The sequence below is a fragment of the Amblyomma americanum genome, chromosome 4, assembly GCF_052857255.1.
Source record: "Amblyomma americanum isolate KBUSLIRL-KWMA chromosome 4, ASM5285725v1, whole genome shotgun sequence".
Lineage (NCBI taxonomy): Eukaryota > Metazoa > Arthropoda > Arachnida > Ixodida > Ixodidae > Amblyomma > Amblyomma americanum.
The window spans coordinates 69,032,735-69,051,445 of record NC_135500.1 but is presented as its reverse complement, the minus strand read 5'-3'; the positions used below and the strand labels follow the sequence as shown (position 1 = coordinate 69,051,445).

The 18,711-nt window shown below is 44.7% G+C and overlaps 1 pseudogene; it reads left to right on the top strand.

Annotated features, from left to right (window-relative positions):
- Positions 1 to 16,962: 16,962 nt before the first annotated feature.
- On the top strand, positions 16,963 to 18,511 carry LOC144130162 (uncharacterized; annotated as a pseudogene).
- Positions 18,512 to 18,711: the final 200 nt, after the last annotated feature.

The window sequence follows — 18,711 nt, the reverse complement described above, 5'->3', positions numbered from 1 at the left end:
CTTCTGGACTTGTATGAGAGTGGTATACTTGTACCAAAGTGGGAGACTGCTGTAAACAAATGCTGCCTTGTCTCAAAACAGCAGTATTGAACTGAGCTAATAGTATTCTTCAGAGTTTTATGTAGTGCATCTTTGGCATATTCAAATTACCACTTTTTATATCTGAGAATAAACGATTTTGATGCTTATGACTCATGCCATCTCATAACTATACTGTAGCGTCTTAACAGGCCTGTGCTGTCTGGAAATATGTTTATAATGCGATAGCATTTTTCATGTCCCTTGGTGAAAAGCCATGCCCAGAATCCGCACCTAATAACTTTGTTCAAAAGGTGAGAGACTGACCGGAAAGAACCTGGGTCGCACAAGCCCTACGGCTAGGTGTGTTGGAAGTAGCCACCCACCATGACATCGATTAACCGCCACACCACAGCACTAGAGTTCGTATCAGCACTCCCGGTGATCTGTGAATGTGCTGAGCAAGTCGAGGGAACTGCTCACAACCTGGATTGCACAAGACTCATGGGTGGTTGTGTTGGCGACAGCTACCTGCCAGGTCATTGATTAACTGCAACACTGTTGTGCCAGGAGTGTTGTGAGGACTCCCGGCAATCTAGGAACCTACCCAGCAGCTAGTGAAGCAACGGCCCACTGTGACAGGGCACAGTGAAATTAGTTATTGGTACCGAGAGGGTGCTCAGGGAGAGCAACTTGGGGCTCACAAGTCCCACAGGTGGCTATGTTTGAAATACAGTATGCATATCACGATTCAGTATCTCACTTTGCATCATTCTTTATAGCCACAACTCAGTAACAACAACCTAGCCAAAAGAAACGCTATCGCAATACCATCTCAGAAGAATGTGCTTAGGGATCACCAACTTTTTAGCTACAACGCCATTTTTTGTCTTACATCCTGATGTCAACAGCACACAATGTAGACGGGGCACGAGAAGACGACATACCAAGCACCATCTTCAACAACATTTATTTGAAAGACACACGGCTTCATATATGCTTACATAAAGGCACCATAATATCAGAAACTTATCAGTGCACACCACGTGGCACAGATAGTTCTGCACACTTGTGAAAATTATTGGTCATATAACAGCTCAAGTTCTTTTTTTGTTCGGCGGTCGAATTTCGATGGAGGCGAAATTCTAGAGGCCCGTGTACTGCACGATGTCAGTGCACATTAAAGAACCCCAGGTGGTCGAAATTTCCGGAGCCCTTCACTACGGCGTCTCATAGCCTGAGTCGTTTTAGGACGTTAAACCCCCATAAACTAACTAAACTGTTTTTTTGTTTGCAAAAAGGACTGTCTGCTAACACGTTGGTCACACAGTCTGGAAATCTCGGCTGCCTTGGTAATTTCACGTATCACTGTGCTTTTCAAGCGCTTTGCATCGTCTAAATTTTGTGGCGCAAGTTTCGGATGGGCAATCCCTGATGTGAATTCTTGAATTTCTGCATGCCTGATCGGCATTAGTTTTGTGTTCTTTCAGTCTGGTTCGTGAAATTGAGGCAACTGAGATTGCCAGTCTGTGTAACCAATGTGTTAGCACGCCGTCTCTTTTGCTAACAAAAACAGAACTTTAGCTGCTAACGTGCAATAATTTTCATGGGTGTGCAGAAGTGCCTGTGTCACATGGTGCCTTTATGCAAATGTATGCGAAGTCGTGCTTCTTTCAAATAAATGTTGAAGGTCGGCACGCACTGTGTCGTCATCTCGTCTTGTGTCCCCGTCTATGTACTGTGCTGTAATTGACATCAGGATGGAAAACCCCAAGCCCAAGCTGCTGTTCTAGCTGCCTTGCAGCAGAGGGTGAGAAGGATAAAATAATTCATTTGAATATCACCTGAAATAAGTAATTGTGCAATAGATACGAATAAGGTACACATATATCCATTAAACTGTTGCACTAAAAAGAGTGCAACTCACTGCTTGCTCAGCACTCATTTAGGCTCCTTGAAAATTGCTGTTCTGAGAGCGCCTCGGACACCACAGTCTAGTATCTCCTATTGTGTGTACTTGAGGCAGTTTGTGTCACTGAAGTGGACAGCTGTGGTCTCAAAATACATATTTTAAGACTGTTCTTATTGTCAAGGTGTTTATTTTACAACGTAATAGTAGTGATCAGAAAACACATTGGTCACTCGTGAAAATCTGGCTACAATTCTGACACATCACTGAAGAAAATTGCATCACAGCAGAGGAAACCAGGTTTTACACTTGGCAGAATGGAAATCAGAAAGGCACTTATGCAATTCCTCACAGTTGTGCTGTTACTTTAAGCCATTGCACCATTTTCCAGCCAGTAGGGAATGATTTGTCTCACACAAAAAATAAAGAAATGGCTTGCATACTTGTCTGTTGCCAGTAAAAACCATCTTGGAAGTTTAGTGCAACTACACTGCGTGAAAGGCATTCTAATGGCATATGCAGATGAGTTTTTCTCCTGTGTAATTCAATATTATAGGATACATCTTTTTTTAAAATTAGGTAGCTTTTTAACATGTTTGCCATTAATTAAGCAGAATTCCTTCCCATATATCATCCTACGTCTCTTTCCTGGCCTATTACAGCTGGTACTGGGGACATATGCAGCTACAATTTACGTTTTTATCAATAAGAGCATTTTGTCTGTGTTATACACAATTTATTTTCTAGTGTTTGTGTTTCTGTTATGGCAGGTGAATGTGCAAGGCCTACTGATGAAGAATTATCGTGCAATCACGCATACAAAAGGTAAAGCAACTCAAGCTATGATCAAGGGACGCCGTAGTGAAGGGCTCCGGATAATTTCGACTACCTACAATTCGTTACTGTGCACTGACATTGCACATGCAGTACACGGGCTTCTATAGCATTTCGCCGCGGCCGAGCCCGAACCAGTATCTTACCTTAGGCCAGCAGCCGATCGAGCACCGTATACATAAAAGTGTATAGTATATATAGTGACTGAGTCACCATGGCGATTTAGAAATGGAATTTTTACTATAGCGCTTCTAATTACGATTTGTACTGACACGCTATAGCGGATTAAAGTGTCTCACTCATTCAAATGCGCTTCCCCATTTGCGATGTGCTACAATAAAAAAATGCCTTTATCCGTGTATCCCACACTGACGCAAAAGTTCACAGGCCATTGCACCGTAACCTGAGGCCCGAGGATAAAGTATGTGTGTGTGTGCGTGCGTGCGTGCGTGCATGCGTGTGTCTGTCTGTCTCTGCGCACGCGCGCGCGTGTGTGTGTGTACACGCGCATTTCGGCGTAACGGCTATCCGTTGCTTGCATGAACTTGACTACACCAAATAGCGATCACCGAGCTGTCGCTGGACCCATGCCGCTTTGCCCTCGGAACAAGCGCGGCACGTGGGGCATGGACCACCAGCCCACCTACATGAAGAATGGCGTTTTTGCCACATTTCTTCATGCGCCTGAAATTCCCATAGTGCGCGACTGCTTCGCTTCGCGGTCCAGTGCATCCATGGATGCATGAATGCTGCATGCATGCGCACATCGGTCGGGGGAGTAAGCGAGCAGTTTGTCCTCCCGTTAGTCCTTTTCGGGCCAGGACTAAACAAATGGTCCTCCAAATTTGCACACGGCACGCAGCTCGCCGCAGTTGGTCCTTTCGCAGACTAACGGGGCGTTTTGAGGACTAAAGTTGACGTTACTCCCCCCTTGAGACGGTTTTTTTCTTAGAGTGTGGGGTGGCGGCAAAGAAGAGGAGGAGGGATTTTATTCCACCCAAGTAATGGAACTTGGAGGTGAGTTTTGCAGTTGCTTCACCACGTGGTCATTTGCATTTGAGAACCCTGCCAGAAGTGTGACGCTTACACTGACATGATGTATTTACAACCTATATGGTTATAACGAAGCTTGGTGGCGTTTAAATGAGGTATGTGGTCATGGATTATCGGGATGAAAAAGCACCCTATTGTTTACATGAAGCCTTACACGTGCTTTTTTTACTGTTGCGAACGCGTGCAGAACACTTACGTTACCAATTTGTGCGTGCGCCCTGTACACATAACAGCTAGTCCAGCGAACGCTATTTAAAGTGTTTTTCTTTCATTCATAAATTGAACTATTTGCACCAGGCAGGGAGAAGCCTGCTGTTTTTAGATCTACTAGTTACATAAATTTTTGCAGCTTGTCTTCAGTTTGCAGACGCCTTTCTTTATTTTGTCTCATTTATTCTGCTCCAGTAACAAAGGCAGACCTCATACAGCACGTAGCCAGGCGTAAAATTCCGGTGCCGGACTTTGACTTCGAGGAGTCCGAGCCAGTAGCCACAGTTTCACAGGCAAACGTATAAACTAAGAGAAGAGTCAGGCAGGTGTCTCTCTGTATGTCTCAAATAATTATTGTTGCTGGAAGCAGCCAGGCAGCCTTCGTCAACAGAGTTTTGCAGCGGATTCTTGAATTGCAGTACAGACTGGCATTGTGCTTGGCAGTATACATATTGCTTATGCGAAAGATTGCGAAGGACACGAGGGCAGGAGCATCGTGCTGATTTAATTCTCTCATATGTTGTGTTCTTGATGTCAGGTGAAACTTTCATTTTTCACGTTGCCTCGTTGCGTCAGAAAATGAACGGAAAAAAATACCTGCTGTTTAACTACTGCTGAACCTGGTTTTAGAATGAAAGATGTGGTGTATTGGGCAACTAGACGTGGCAATCCTGGGAGGTGGATGATAAATTTATAGTTGTGGGAGGTGGATGATAAATTAATAGTTAATCATGAGAGGTTGTACCTCAAAGTGCGATTGAGGCGTCCACTGACTCAGCGAGCCAGTTATGCGCCCTTCCTTTCCTCAATCATCGGAGTCTAGAATGTTGGCAACACCAATGCCAATAGACACTGATGGCCTGTAGCTTCAGTGCTGTCGTTCTGCCACAACGTTGTTAATGCCCACGCATGCAGCGCATGTCTGTCACTACAATGTAGCTTATCGTGTGACTGAGACGTCCAGTCCACTGTCCCAGGGGGCCAAGTATGCACCTTTCCTTTGTTTTCGAAGCTCCCGCTCTTTATCGGTTTCGGCACAACTGCAGCTCCGCGACGCCACGTGGTTCTCCTTGGTTCTAGGCCGTATGAAACACACGCCGAACAAGCTGCTGATGGCAGTAGTAAAGCTTTAGCTTTAGAATGAAACCAAAGCGATAGTGTTATAGAAGGCAACTATACGGTGCAGCCTGTCCAGGAGCGCTGACATGAATTTTCAGCAGCAGGTTAAAAACGTTGGTCATATATGACCAATACCCTAAGGCGTGGCAAGGGAACAGTTACCACGGGAGCAGTGTCATCTTTATCAAGAACTAGGTTTGTCTAGCCTTTTGATCTGGACCGACACTGTAATGTCAGAAATGTTTCAAGCTTTCCCAAGAGCAAGGGAAGTGCAAATGGCTTATTTGAAAATGGTTTTCTTGATGTAAAAGTATCAAGGCTTGTGCAAATTGCATTGAAAATGGCCTGGTATTCTCAAGTAATTTGAAGTAAATGCAAGATGAATAATATCATCTTTCAGTCTTCCTTTACAGCTATGCATATTTTTGTTTAGTTAGAAAATTCCTGGCATCAGGCTTGCCCAAGAATCAGTTTTTTATGTTTGGCTTTGTTTTCGTGCTGTAACTTGTATCGTACGCACATGGATGGGGCATTTTACTGCAGGCTGTATCAGCAAAGGATGCAGCAAACAATATCAAAACAGCGAAGCTGCAGAAGATGCATGAATTAATGGATGGATAAATCAAGCTCAGATGATGACGTTCTTCCAAAGAAGCTGTTGGAAGAGCACCGAAAAAATGCGATCCTCCTCCGGAGACTGAAACAGGTACGGAAAGAAAATGCAGAGCTGCAGGCCTGCCATGACTGAATTGAGGATCTTTTCCTCAACAAATTTGGTGAGTGATAAGCAGTATGACTGTCTCAAAAGTGGGTAACTTGTGCTGATTACAGTGTGCAACCAATTGTGTGACTGGGTGCTAGTTAGTTAGTTAGTTATATTGATTTTAATGGCGCAAAAGCAACTTAGGCTATGATGCGCCAAACACACGGTTAGAGCTTTTGTTAAAGGTTACACTTTTTATATCTAAAGTTTGTATAAAACATTGGCTTCTCTGAGAAATTTAAAAATGCTAGAAAAATCAACCAGTGCTTGATCTCCTAAAAGTAACATGGGGTGTAGTGGGATGTATTCATTGTACAATGTTGTGAAATATTTTTTCCTCAGTTGTTCCAGTTTTTTGCATACAATTAAAATGTGGTTTACCGTGAGTTCATCGCCACACATTTCGCAGAGAGGTTTGCCTTTTTTTGTCAGTAAGAAGTTGTGAGTAAGGTGTGTGTGTCCAATGCGTAGTCGACACAAAATAACTTCTATGAAACGCTCCTGATGTGTACATGATCTCCATTCTCCCAAAACAGGTTTTATAGAATGTAGTTTGTTGTTTGTTTGTTCGTCCCATGCAATCTGCCACTTATTCCTGAGTTTACTGTGCAGTAATTTAGAAAAATCCCTCTGTGGTATGTTAACTTGTTTTATATGGCCAATTCTAGCTTGTGCTGCGCAAGCATCTGCTCTCTCATTAACTAAAATTCCAACATGGCTAGGGACCCAGCAGAATATAATGTTATAATTTTGCTTTGTAATTTTAACTATGTTATGTATGATTTTTCCTATTATGGGTTCAGCAGCGTTTGTAGAATGCAGCGCTTTTAGCATACTGAGTGAATCGGTGTAAATTATGCTATTTTTTATGTTTTGTTTTACTATTTGTTCTACAGCTACAAAGATGGCATAACACTCTGCAGTAAATACCGATGCATACTGTGGCAATCGTATCATTTTTTCATTTGTTCCTTGAATTACTGCACTTCCGACATGACTTTCTGTTTTTGAGCCATCAGTGTAAAATTCGGTGTAAGTGTCATATTTTTCTTGTAGTGCAAAGAACTCTTGCAGTATGTGCTCGTGTGGTATTTTCTCTTTGTTTACGTGTGTCAATGTGAAGTCACACACTGAAGGAAGGCTGTACCATGGTGGTAGATATTCATGTCTTTGTGCAATATTAGGTAGGGCGTCCAGCACTGCTAAGTCTTCACATTTATCTTCAAAGCGCATTATTAGTGGCCTGATAAAATGTGGTTTATTATTGAATAATCTCCTAGATGGGCACTTGGTAACAATGGGATAGCAGAGATGTTTAGGGAGAGAACGGGTTTTTAGGATGTACGTGCATGTTAGTGTGACTCTTCTATCCTCTAGTGTGGGCTCGTTAGCTTCAACGTAAAGACTCTTTACCGGGGATGTTCTATAAGCTCCAGTTGATAGGCGCAAACCAAGATTATGAACAGGGTCCAGTCGTTTCAAGTAGGATGCTCTTGCCGAACCATATACCACACACCCGTAGTCCAGCTTGGAGCGCACCAAAGAGCGATATATTTGCAGTAGGCATGCTCTATCGGACCCCCACCGTTTTCGCGAGAGTACCTTTAATACATTGAGGGCTTGGGATGCTTTCTTTTTCAGGTTGTTAATGTGTGACAGAAATGTAAGTTTCTTGTCAAAAGTGACGCCTAAAAATTTATGTTTCTGTTTGACTGGCAGTGTGGTTTGATTCAAGCACAGATTGGGATCGACCTGTAGACCTCGTCGTAATGAGAATAAAACAGCTACTGTTTTTTGAGGGGAGAACTTGAATCCATTTTTCTCTGCCCAAGCAGCCAGTTTATTTAGTGTGATTTGTATTTGCCTCTCGCAGGACAGTATGTTGGAAGAAGTGTATGCTATCTGTATGTCATCTACATAAACTGAATACATTACGGACTTAGGTATTACTTTGGCTAAAGAATTCATTTTTACTACAAAGAGCGTCGTACTTAAAATGCATCCCTGGGGTACGCCATTCTCTTGGGCGAATGTCGTTGATAGAGTTGCTCCCAGACGGACTCTGAATGTGCGGTTAGTCAGGAAGTCGTTCAAGCAGTTCGGCATCCTGCCGCGGATCCCTAGATCTGCTAGGTCATGGAGGATGCCGAACTTCCACGCGCTATCATATGCCTTCTCCAAATCGAAGAAGACACCGATACAGTGCTGTTTGTGGATGAACGCCTCTCGGATGGTGTTTTCTAGGCGGACAAGGTGATCAGTGGTCGAGCATGCTTTCTTAAATCCACATTGATGTAAATCTAAGAGTCGATGAGATTCAAGTGTGAAGGTCAGTCTAATGTTTACTATGCTTTCGAAAGATTTAGCGATGCAGCTGGTGAGGGCTATCGGTCTGTAATTGTTAGGACTTGTTGGTTGTTTTCCGGGTTTCAGAAAAGGTACTATTATTGCTTTCTTCCACTCCTCAGGTATTCTGCCAGTCATCCATATTTTGTTAAAGAAGTTCAACAATGCCTGCACGGCAGCCTCAGAGAGATGGGCGAGCGTAGCGTAATGCACATTATCTGGGCCTGGTGCTGTCTTTTTACCACAAGATAATGCCTTAATCAATTCCTGGAGTGTGATGGGTTGATTGTAGTCCTCGTTCATACCTGCTGCAAATGGAAGTTTTTGTTTTTCTGCTATTGCTTTGTACTTCTGGAACGTGTTTGTGCAATTGGACGAACTGGAAACTTCAGCAAAATGCTCACCTAGTATGTTGGCCTGTTCTTCTAATGATGTTTGTGTCCCGGGTGTAGTCAACAGAGGAAGTGTGAAAGGGGTATGGTCACTACTGAATCTTCGAACTTTTTCCCACATTTTTTTTAGGTTATTGAGCTGTTTATAGAGGACACATATTTCTGCCACGAGGATTTCTCGGCGTTTCTCCGAACGAATCGCGCTCTGGCCTTGGCCCTTTTAAAGGCAATCAAGTTCTCCGCTGTGGGATACCGACGCAGAGAGCCCCAAGCTTTATTTTGTTGTTTTTTTGCCAATGTGCATTCTTGTGTCCACCATACTTTATGTTTTTTGTGTACGAGGCCTGTTGTTTGTGGTATGGCTAGTGTAGCGGCCGATATTATGCATGTAGTAAATTTTTCATTAATTTCGTCTATGCTGAGATTTTCACAAAATTCTTTTTCTAGTGTGGCACTTGCTGTAAAAAGTGACCAGTCGGCGAGGTGAAGTTTCCAGCGCCGTGGTCTTGTGGGGATGACTGCAGTAGACGATGAGAGGCTGATGATAATAGGTAGGTGATCACTTCCAAGGGGGTCATTTAAAACATCCCATTTAAAATCGTTAAAAAGCGATGGTGATGCGAAAGCTAAATCGAGAAAGCTCATTTTTGCCGAGCTTGGGCAACAATAAGTTGCTTTTCCTGTATTTAAAAGACAGATGTTATTTGATAGGATAAAATCTTCAATTGTTTGCCCCCTAGAGTCGCAGCGCTCGCTTCCCCAAAAAGGGGAGTGAGCGTTAAAATCTCCAACTACCAGATATGGCTCTGGGAGTTCATCTATCAATTCTTCTAGATCATGGACTGTTAGTGTAAAATGTGGAGGAATGTATACGGAACAGATTGTTAGTGTTTTATAGCTGACGATGCTGACTGCAACCGCCTCAAGTTTTGTATTGAGCTTGATTTCTCGAGCAGGGACTCCGCTTTGGACGACAATTGCGACGCCTCCTGAAAGTCGATTTGCCTGCTCGCGATCGCGTCTAAAAGTTTGATAATGTTTCAGGATATGTACATGTTGTGGACCAAGATTGGTCTCCTGAAGACATAAAACTATGGGTAACATTGACCCTAAAATATGTGTTATGTCACTATAATTCCGCATAAGTCCTCTGCAATTCCATTGAATTAAAAAAGCCATGCTTGTGTTTTTGAGTGAAAATAAAAGGAGATTTACTTATGTGGTGGGCCCGTTATGAGGGGCCTGTCTTTTTTCCGCTCAAGAGAGCTGTTCCGCCTCTGTAGTGGAGGCGGAGTGGGTGCTGTATCCATCACCTCAACCGAGGTGCTGGAGAACCGCGGAGGGCCCGCGGTTGTGTTAGTTTCAGGCCTCTCCCGACGGGGGGAGGTCCTGCGGGATGCCGACCCATGGACCGGTGCTCCCTGCTTAGAGGGTGGCAGAGCAGCCTTCGCTGTCCCTGCCCGGGGCGTGGATGGCCCTGCCACTGGCTCTGTGAAAGCAGCCTCGGCAGGTGCCGTAGAGCTGTGTGGTGCTACGCCCCCGCGCACCACATCAGCGAAGTTGGATTTTGCTGTGAAAGAGAAAGTGTTCGTAAGCGCAAAACGCCTCCTTGCTTCTTTGAATGAAATGTTTTCTTTTGTCTTTATGGTAATTATTTCCTTTTCTTTTTTCCAGGACGGACATGCCCTGGAGTACGCTGCATGGTCTCCTTCGCAGTTTGCGCAGCGCAGTGCTGCGTCACATTCCTCAGAATGCTGGTCTTTCGAAGCGCATTTCGCGCAGGTTTTGCGGCCGCGGCAACTTTGCGAGCCGTGGCCAAACTTTTGACAGTTGAAACATCGGCGGGGATTGGGTATATAATGTCTGACGTTGACTTTCAAGTATCCAACTTCGATCGTTTCGGGCAAGGTACTGGTATTAAATGTGAGGACCATGTGTTTGGTATCTATTTCTTTGTTATCCTTGCGGATCTTGATTCGGTGAACCTCGATTACATTCTGGTCGGTAAGCCCTTCAAGCATTTCAGCTTCTGTGATATGGATAAAGTCTGATTCCGAGATTACACCTCGGACTGTGTTTAGAGATCGGTGGGGGGTAACTGAGACAGAGATGTCCCCTATAGACGCAATGTTGGAGAGTTTTGAACACTGGATGCTGTCGCGTAGCTCAAGAAGTAAGTCGCCGCTGGACATTTTTGAGACCTTGTAGCCAGGGCCCAAGGTATCGGTTAAGCATTTTGACACAAGGAATGGGGATATTATTCTTGCCTGTATTCCGTCACTTTCACTGTGGATTACGTGGAACTTTGAAAATTTTTGTCTCTTTTTTGAGAAAAAATCAGCTGCTTCGTTCCGCCCTCTTTTTAGAGAGCGATCAGGTTTGGATAAGGGTGGAGCCATGAAAAAATTTAGTTTTTCGGTCATGGTGCCAGCCACCCACCACGGAGTCCAACAAGGGGACGGGACAGGAACTTGAAAGCAAGTCCTGCCCACGCCAGCTGTACACCTTAACTATAACCAAATATGACTCAACTCAGGGTAGTTGGTCACACAAGGTTAACCCTCGCCGCCAGGAAAACAGGAAAAACCAAGAAGTGAGTAGGATATAGAAGAGTTGTGAGACAGAGATAGGAAAGTGAAAGATGGAGAGGAGGATAGGAAAAGGCGACTGCCGATTCCCCCCGGTCGGGTCAGGCCGGAGGTGCCGTCTGCAGGAAGCTGGGGCCAAAGTGGTGTGTTGCCTTTGCCAAGGGGCCTTAAGGGTCCAAACGCTCGGCATCGGCTCAACCGCCAGGATCCCCTTTTCCCCGGACACGGCAATGCCACGCACGGCGAGGCGCGGGTGCTCGGGTCCGTGGTGATGCACAGTTCACCATCATCCCCTTGCGGGGATGTCCCTGCGGATGCTCGGGAACCCGCGGTGTCGCCGCTCACCGTCGCGACGCCTGCAAGCTGCAGGCGCCCCCCTGCGGGGCTGTGATTGGGTGCATCTGGTGCTGATATATGCTATTTGAAGGCTAATCATAAATTGCATTTTAGGGAAATGAAATCTAAGCAATTAAGTTAAATTCTTGGCAGTACAAGGTAAGGGCTGTGCAGGCATGGTAAGAATTGCATGCAAGCTTCCGCTGCTAGTGCACAAGGCGCAGTTCTTATTGGTAGCGCCAATCTCGGCACTGGGTGAGTGAAATACATTTTCATATGATCTTTTTATTTTGAATTTTTGAAATGGAATAACTTTCACCAACACACGCTCAGATTTTGAAAATTCCTTTTTTGCACTGGTCTCTGGAGTGCATGGTGAATCCCTTTAATCAGATTCAATGGCACCGAGTAAAACATCGCAGTGCCCCTTTAATGAGTCAAAGGATTGTTTGCGGCCGTGTGTTTTGGGGACAATGCCTCACAACCGTCTGGGTAGAGGACATTTTTGGCCAGAGGGCATTTGGGACCCTTTAAATGGTGGCTGCCAGCAGCAGCTAAGAATTTTGACTCAAAAGCAGAATGAAAGAAGCGTAAACGATTGGGCAACTTGGTCAGACGTGCTAAACGGAATAATGACGCAGGTCAGGTGACAGGACAGTAGGAGAGTACAAACGGCGCTTGTGTGTGTTTGTACTCTCCTGCTGTCCTGTCATTTGATCTGCACCATTATTCCGTTAAGCAGAATGAAAGTGTTCAAGCGAAGTGAATTTCTGCATAATTGCAAAGCACATTATTGAAATTAACAGCTCAGGTCACCAAACCTAGTAGCTTGGTTTACATGCTTTCGTTTTTCTTACTGATGGCGTAAAAAAAAGCAGTTGAAGCAAGTCTGAAATACCCAGCCAGGTGTTTTTGTAATGTTGTGTCTGTTGTGTTTCATATTTAGAATCCTGGCTTGCAGCACGCTGTCATCTTTGCCTGAAGTTGTGTATAAAACAAGGTGTTTTACTGAGAAAGTTGCTTTTTGTGCAGAGTGAGGACTGGATATTGCAATTTGCACATTTCGAGGCCTGTGAATTTTAGAGAAGTGGACAAAATCTCAACCAGCTAAGGTCCGATGATCTAACAGTGTGAAGTAGATTGGCATGTAGATTAGCAAAGAGATGGTCGGCCGGAGCTAAAGAAAGCAAGTTAATTGAAAAGTATCAGCAGTTTCAATTTTGGCAAGTTCAGTTAGATTTCAGCAGACTTTGAACTGATCTAAACATCAGGAATATCATTGTGGTAGAGCATCAGCCTCTCATTCGGGAGGTGCTGTGTTCGATTCCCAGTGCCGCCGGGTACCCATCGGTTTTTAATGTGTCCAAGATTTCCCCCGGCCTGGTGCTCGGCTATTATGGGTGAGATGCTTGGGAAAGGGTCTTGAACACAGTTGCTCTGATGGACCAGTGATAAGTTCCGCCATCAACAATGTTAAATCCGCCTCGTGCAGTAGAAGCCCATTTGTGGCCCTTTAAACCGCAGCCATGGCCTTGTAGTAGAGCACCCGCCTCGGCTTCGGGAGGTGGGTGGGTTCAAATCCCACTGCCGGCCGGTTACCCACCGGTTTCCTCAAAATGGGTACGAGCTATGACCCGGCCTGGAGCTCAGCTTGCTAGGGTACATGGCTTGGCAAAGGAGCCTGCGCATTCAAATCCCGTCTCTGTGGGCTTGGACTCACCTGAATGTATGGTATCTTGCTAGGAGCTAACGTCAAGGCTTTACATTTTGTATTTTGAGGTTCACATTTGGCTCACAATCTCATCACATTACACCTCAAGACACCCTGCCAGTTTTGTTGATTTCCTAAATCAAAGTACAATAAAAACTAAGGGTACCGATTGGTGGCATCGTTAGTGATCATGTGTTCGAACACTATCTGCAAACTTAGCATGAACACCAACTGGTTTTCTAGGATTGCCTCAATGCTGTGGAGCATTGATTGCCTTCTGGGTTGGAGACCATGCCGCATGATGTGTTTGCAGAAGCTGATAGCAGGTCCTGTGCAGCCCTCAAATGTGGTCTCACACTCAGCAGCCAACACTGCTTGGTGCTATTATCAGTCCAAGCCATGTGCTCAGGCATTCATGTCAAGTTTGTGGGTGGCGTTAAACTATGTTGCTCTCACCACTGGAGCAAGTAGCAGGATGTTCACCTTATAGCGAGCCCACTGCTCAATAGGTCAGTTTGATTTGGCTGCACTAATTGCATTAGTTCTGTAAAATTTAGGTAGCTGTGCCACATATCTGCAGTGCCGGTTTAGTGAGTTTGTGAGGGGCATCAGGCATGGGCATCTGCTTGCCTAGGTGTCAGCACAGAGTCGCTGCCAGCTGCGTTATTAGCATCAACGCCCACTGACGTCGCAAACAATGAAGAATTTTCAAACTAATTGTAATGAAATGTCACTATCAACTAGACCCAGGAAATTGTTTTTTCCAGACATATTTGTTGCATGGGTATTACACATATGATTTAGGAAGACCTATCTGCTGAGATGCTGTCTGTCTAGTTCACAATTCTTTTTTTGGGGGGCTGAGGTTTACAATACTTATACAACGAATGCTGTCCGTCCCTTCCTTTCAAGAAGAAACTGCCTTCATTTCATTAGGATGGCGGTCACATCTTTTCCAACCTACAAACAGCTAGGTTCCACCATTTTTCTGCACTACAGCTACACTTACACCGCAGACAGCACAAGCCAGTCAAAAATTCATGCTGCACTAGGTGGGCACTTTTGGAAAATGAATACGGAAGTGCTGCACTCTTTTAATTGGTGCATCCAGTGCAGCCAAATTGAACAGACCTAATGGGCCATTGCTGGTAATGGCTACTGAGCACCTTTTCTATGTGCTGTCTTCGTACTACATTCTTATGATGAACTGGCCCGCTCAATGTACTTTGTTAATCCTCCTGTATAGAATTATGCCCATTTAATGATGCTTAATATTTTTGCAATATTCTCTATGTTATGCAGGAACATTCAAGTTGTACTTGCCACACAGAGCGTTCCGGAGCCTCACCACTGCAGCAAGTACGAGAATGTTCACCTCATAGCGAACTCACTGCTCCGTTGGCAGCAGCTACCACTCGGCAGCCATCTTCACTAGGGGATTTCGAAAACATGAAGGTATTGAGCTATACCTTGAGTTTATCAATTTTATCGCATGTATTCATTGCATGTATTATTGTAGCCTGCAGTGGCACCTTTTATGGTAGCTCTCGCTGTTTGTTTTACATGCATGTGTGCAATCGTATCTTGATCTTGTCGCCGCCTCGCAAGCAGAGATGCTCATTTCATATTACGATTGCACAGTTTGGATTCACAAAATGTTCTGGCTCTTAATCCATGCATCCAGCTGATATTACGATGGCGTACCAGTATTTTTGGTAAAATTCCAAGTGGAGATGTGCAGTAACATTTTGTAGAAAATGTCAACATTTTTCACAATTTGCAGGCTTTCAAAAGCACCGAGCTGGTTATGCCGCAAAACTTGGGTGCTCTTGCCAAGAGTAGTGGTCAGGTACAGTGATTTAATTGCCCTCCTTATTAGAAGCAGTGTGTGAACTTGAAATGATTTCAGCTCCCATTCGTGGTAACTGCAGGTAAACAAACTCGGCCAATCAAACCGTTATAAGAGGTTCTGTGACATAATCTTTAGAAATATCATATTTTGATCTATTGGTCAAATTCCAGTTTTGGTATCAGTTTTCTAGTTGTTGAGAGTTAATTATTTAATTTCAAAATATTTGGAGAACTATATTTTTCGGAACTGAGACAAATACGTTTAGGAAGTGTAATGTGATAGTAAACTCAAAATGTACGAAAATCCCCTGATGTTGCCCTTTAATGTACCATGTACATTACTCTTTTTGTGGCAAATGAGAAGTTTTCTAACTTTGCAGAACCGCGGCGGCTGCGTTTTTATGGAGGAAAAACGCTAAGGCGCCCGTGTGCTGTGCGATGTCAGTGCACGTTAAAGATCCCCAGGTGGTCAAAATTATTCCGGAGCCCTCCACTACGGACCTATTTGTTCCTCTCTTCTTTCACTCCCTCCTTTATCCCTTCCCTTACGGCGCGGTTCAGGTGTCCAACGATATATGAGACAGATACTGCGCCATTTCCTTTCCACCAAAAACCAATTATTATTATTATTCCACTAGCATGGCTCCTGCTCCTCTGCAGAACTACCTGGGTGGGGTTCTTGATGTCAGTGGCCAGGTACGGTGGCTTCTCATGTTTAGAACTATTTTTGTGAGCTTGAAATGCTTTTTGCTCTCTTTCTTGCTAACTACAGGCAATCATCTCCCAATGATGCCATTATAGACGGTTTTCACGGCCCCGTGCCGCCAGAGTGTGCCAGCGCGCCTCAAACCGGATGCTCCCCTAGAAAACTTCCGGTCTCCCGGTCTTGCCTTGTTTTGGATGCTTCCGTGCGTGCTGTGTTCGCTCTTCGCCACGCAATGTTTTCTACCAAGAAATTATCTCCCGTGAAACGGACACGACGTGGAAGTTGCTGTGCTGTGCCAGGCTGCAGTTTACGGTCCGGAACAAATCTTTCCGAAATACGAACGTACAGGTTCCCTGTAGAAGACGAACGAAGGGAGGCCTGGATCACTGCGGTTAGACGGGACAAATGGCAGCCTACAAAAAGCTCGCAGAATTGTTCGGCGGACTTCGTTCAAGGCAAGTATCTTTTTGGACTTATGACGCCGTTGTAAAACGCAATTCTACAGCTGTAAATTTTCGCTGCTTGAGCGAGCCTGTAACTATTGGCAAGTGTGTGTGGCGTTCGAGTGACTTCTTGCTGCGCATGCAATGGCCACGCCAATGCAGCCGAAATGAAATCTGCCGGTGCGCGTGATTAGGTTTGGTTTGCGGGGTTTAACTTCCCAAAGCAACTGCGGCTATGAGAGACATCGTAGTGGTGGTCTCCAAGAATTTCGACCGGCGCGTTATTAGCTTCCGCCTACACGCGTGCGCGACCACCTGCAAAAGCATGCAGCACTTGCCAGTTAATTGAAGGCAGCGTATGATAAGTCACTTCTGTGCTAACGCCGAGTGAAGTTTGATTACTTTTTGCGATTTTGTCTCCACACCAAGGAGGGTACCTTGTGAAAGATTACGAATGGTGCGACACACTCCCTGCAGGTTTTAGCTGTAGCTCAATAGAACCTCGAGCAGAGCCTTTGTTATGCACAGTTTGTTTTTCAGAACAAGGACCGCTGTGCATGGACTAGCAGACCGAGACTGTAGCAGCGCCCCTTGTCCGCGTTTTTGTCTTAGAGTGCACATCATGCTTGATCATGTTTCGTCCAATTTTTTTTTTTTAGGCAAGCCTTCGTCTGACCCGAACCATCCGGACAACATTCCAGCAATGTTTCCGTACCGAGTGCAAAGTAATTCGCAGCAGAAGCTGGCAAGATACGAGCGTGCTCAAAAGAAGCAGGACTTAAAGGCAGCTGTGTCTGCAGCAGCTGATCCTGGCCTCTCCATCGCTGCAAGTGAAGCTGTCACGGATGAGGACACTGCTCACAGAACATGCGACACCGATACCGAGACTACACTCTCCATGCAGGACATTGCATATCTCGTCGATGAAAACAGGTCCCTTAAGGACCGGATAGCCTCTTTAGAGCTGGAAGTTGCAACAGCCAAACAAAAAATTTCCGAACTGGAAAGCCATGGAAAACCAAACATTTCGAATGTGACAAGGGATGTAGTCATGCAGTCGGATGAGAATGTGAAATTTCATACAGGCCTTGTTTCAATAGAGATGTTGAAAGCATTGCTTCAGCTGGCGCTGTCTGTCTGGACGCCAAGCCACAAGACTTCACTTGATGCCGAACAGCAGCTCATTCTTGTGCTGATGCGTCTACGGCTCGGTCTTGTGACTAAAGACCTGTCTTCTCTGTTTGGAATTTCTGTCAGCAGTGTAAGTGTCTTTTTTCACTCATGGATCGATGTGCTGGCAGCAAACATGCATAAATTTGCCATTTGGCCATCTCGACGTGCACTTGAATCACACCAGCCTAAAGCGTTCTAAGACAAATTATTTGATCACCTGAGAGGGATAATTGATTGCACAGAGTTGTTTATTCAAAGGCCCACACACATGGATGCCAGAAGCAAGACTTATTCGAACTATACACGCCACAACACTGTGAAAGTGCTTCTCGCTATCACACCTTCAGGAGCCATATCTTTTGTTTCGAGAGCATAGGGAGGTAGAGTTTCTGACAAAGAGTTGACCTAGAAAAGTGGACTCCTTACCAAGGTCGAAGAAGGAGACTTGTTTTTAGTAGACAGGGGGTTCCGATGTGAAGAAATGTTTGCTGCACGTGGTGCCGCAATTTTGATGCCTTCCCTGACTAAGCGAAGGACACAGCTACCAGGGGATGAAGTTACTGCATCGAGAAAGCTTTCCAGTGTACGCATACATGTGGAACGGGCCATACAGCGGCTGAAAGTCTTCAGGGTGTTCCAGACAGTACTTCCAATAAGCTTTGTGAAGAGAGCTGGAAATGGTGATCAAGCAACCATTGACAAAATCCTCATTGTATTTAGTGCACTCGTCAGCCTTCAAACTCCTATAGTTAAGAACCATCATGAGTAATCGAGTCCTTCCTAATCGCAAGGAATGCAGACAATTGTGTGAGCACACCGTCCATTCTGCTTTTGAATAAAGAAATCTTGTTTTTAGAAAGCAACACTTTAAACTGTCTTTTTTTAACCCTGCACGTTTACTGCTGTTTCTTGTTTCCATCCTTCATTGATTTTAGCCTGGTTTTAGCCTTTGTCATCCTCGCCTCGCCTTTACCTTTGTTTATAGTTGCTTCAATTTTTCACTCTTGGTCTCATGGTTTTAGAATTGTTGTTAATCTTGTTTTGTATCATTCATATGGGTTCGCTTTTATTGCTTACTCTTTTTAGTGCTTGCACCTTCATCAGTTTTCACCGTTCGTTCCATGTCTCATCCTAGTTGCTTAGTAAGTTTCGCTCGTAATCATGGTTCGGCCGTTTCCATGCTTAATTCTATTTGAATTTTTGTTTCACCCTCAGGTTTTTAACCTTCCTCTCTCCTTTTATCTAGTTGTCCAGGGTGT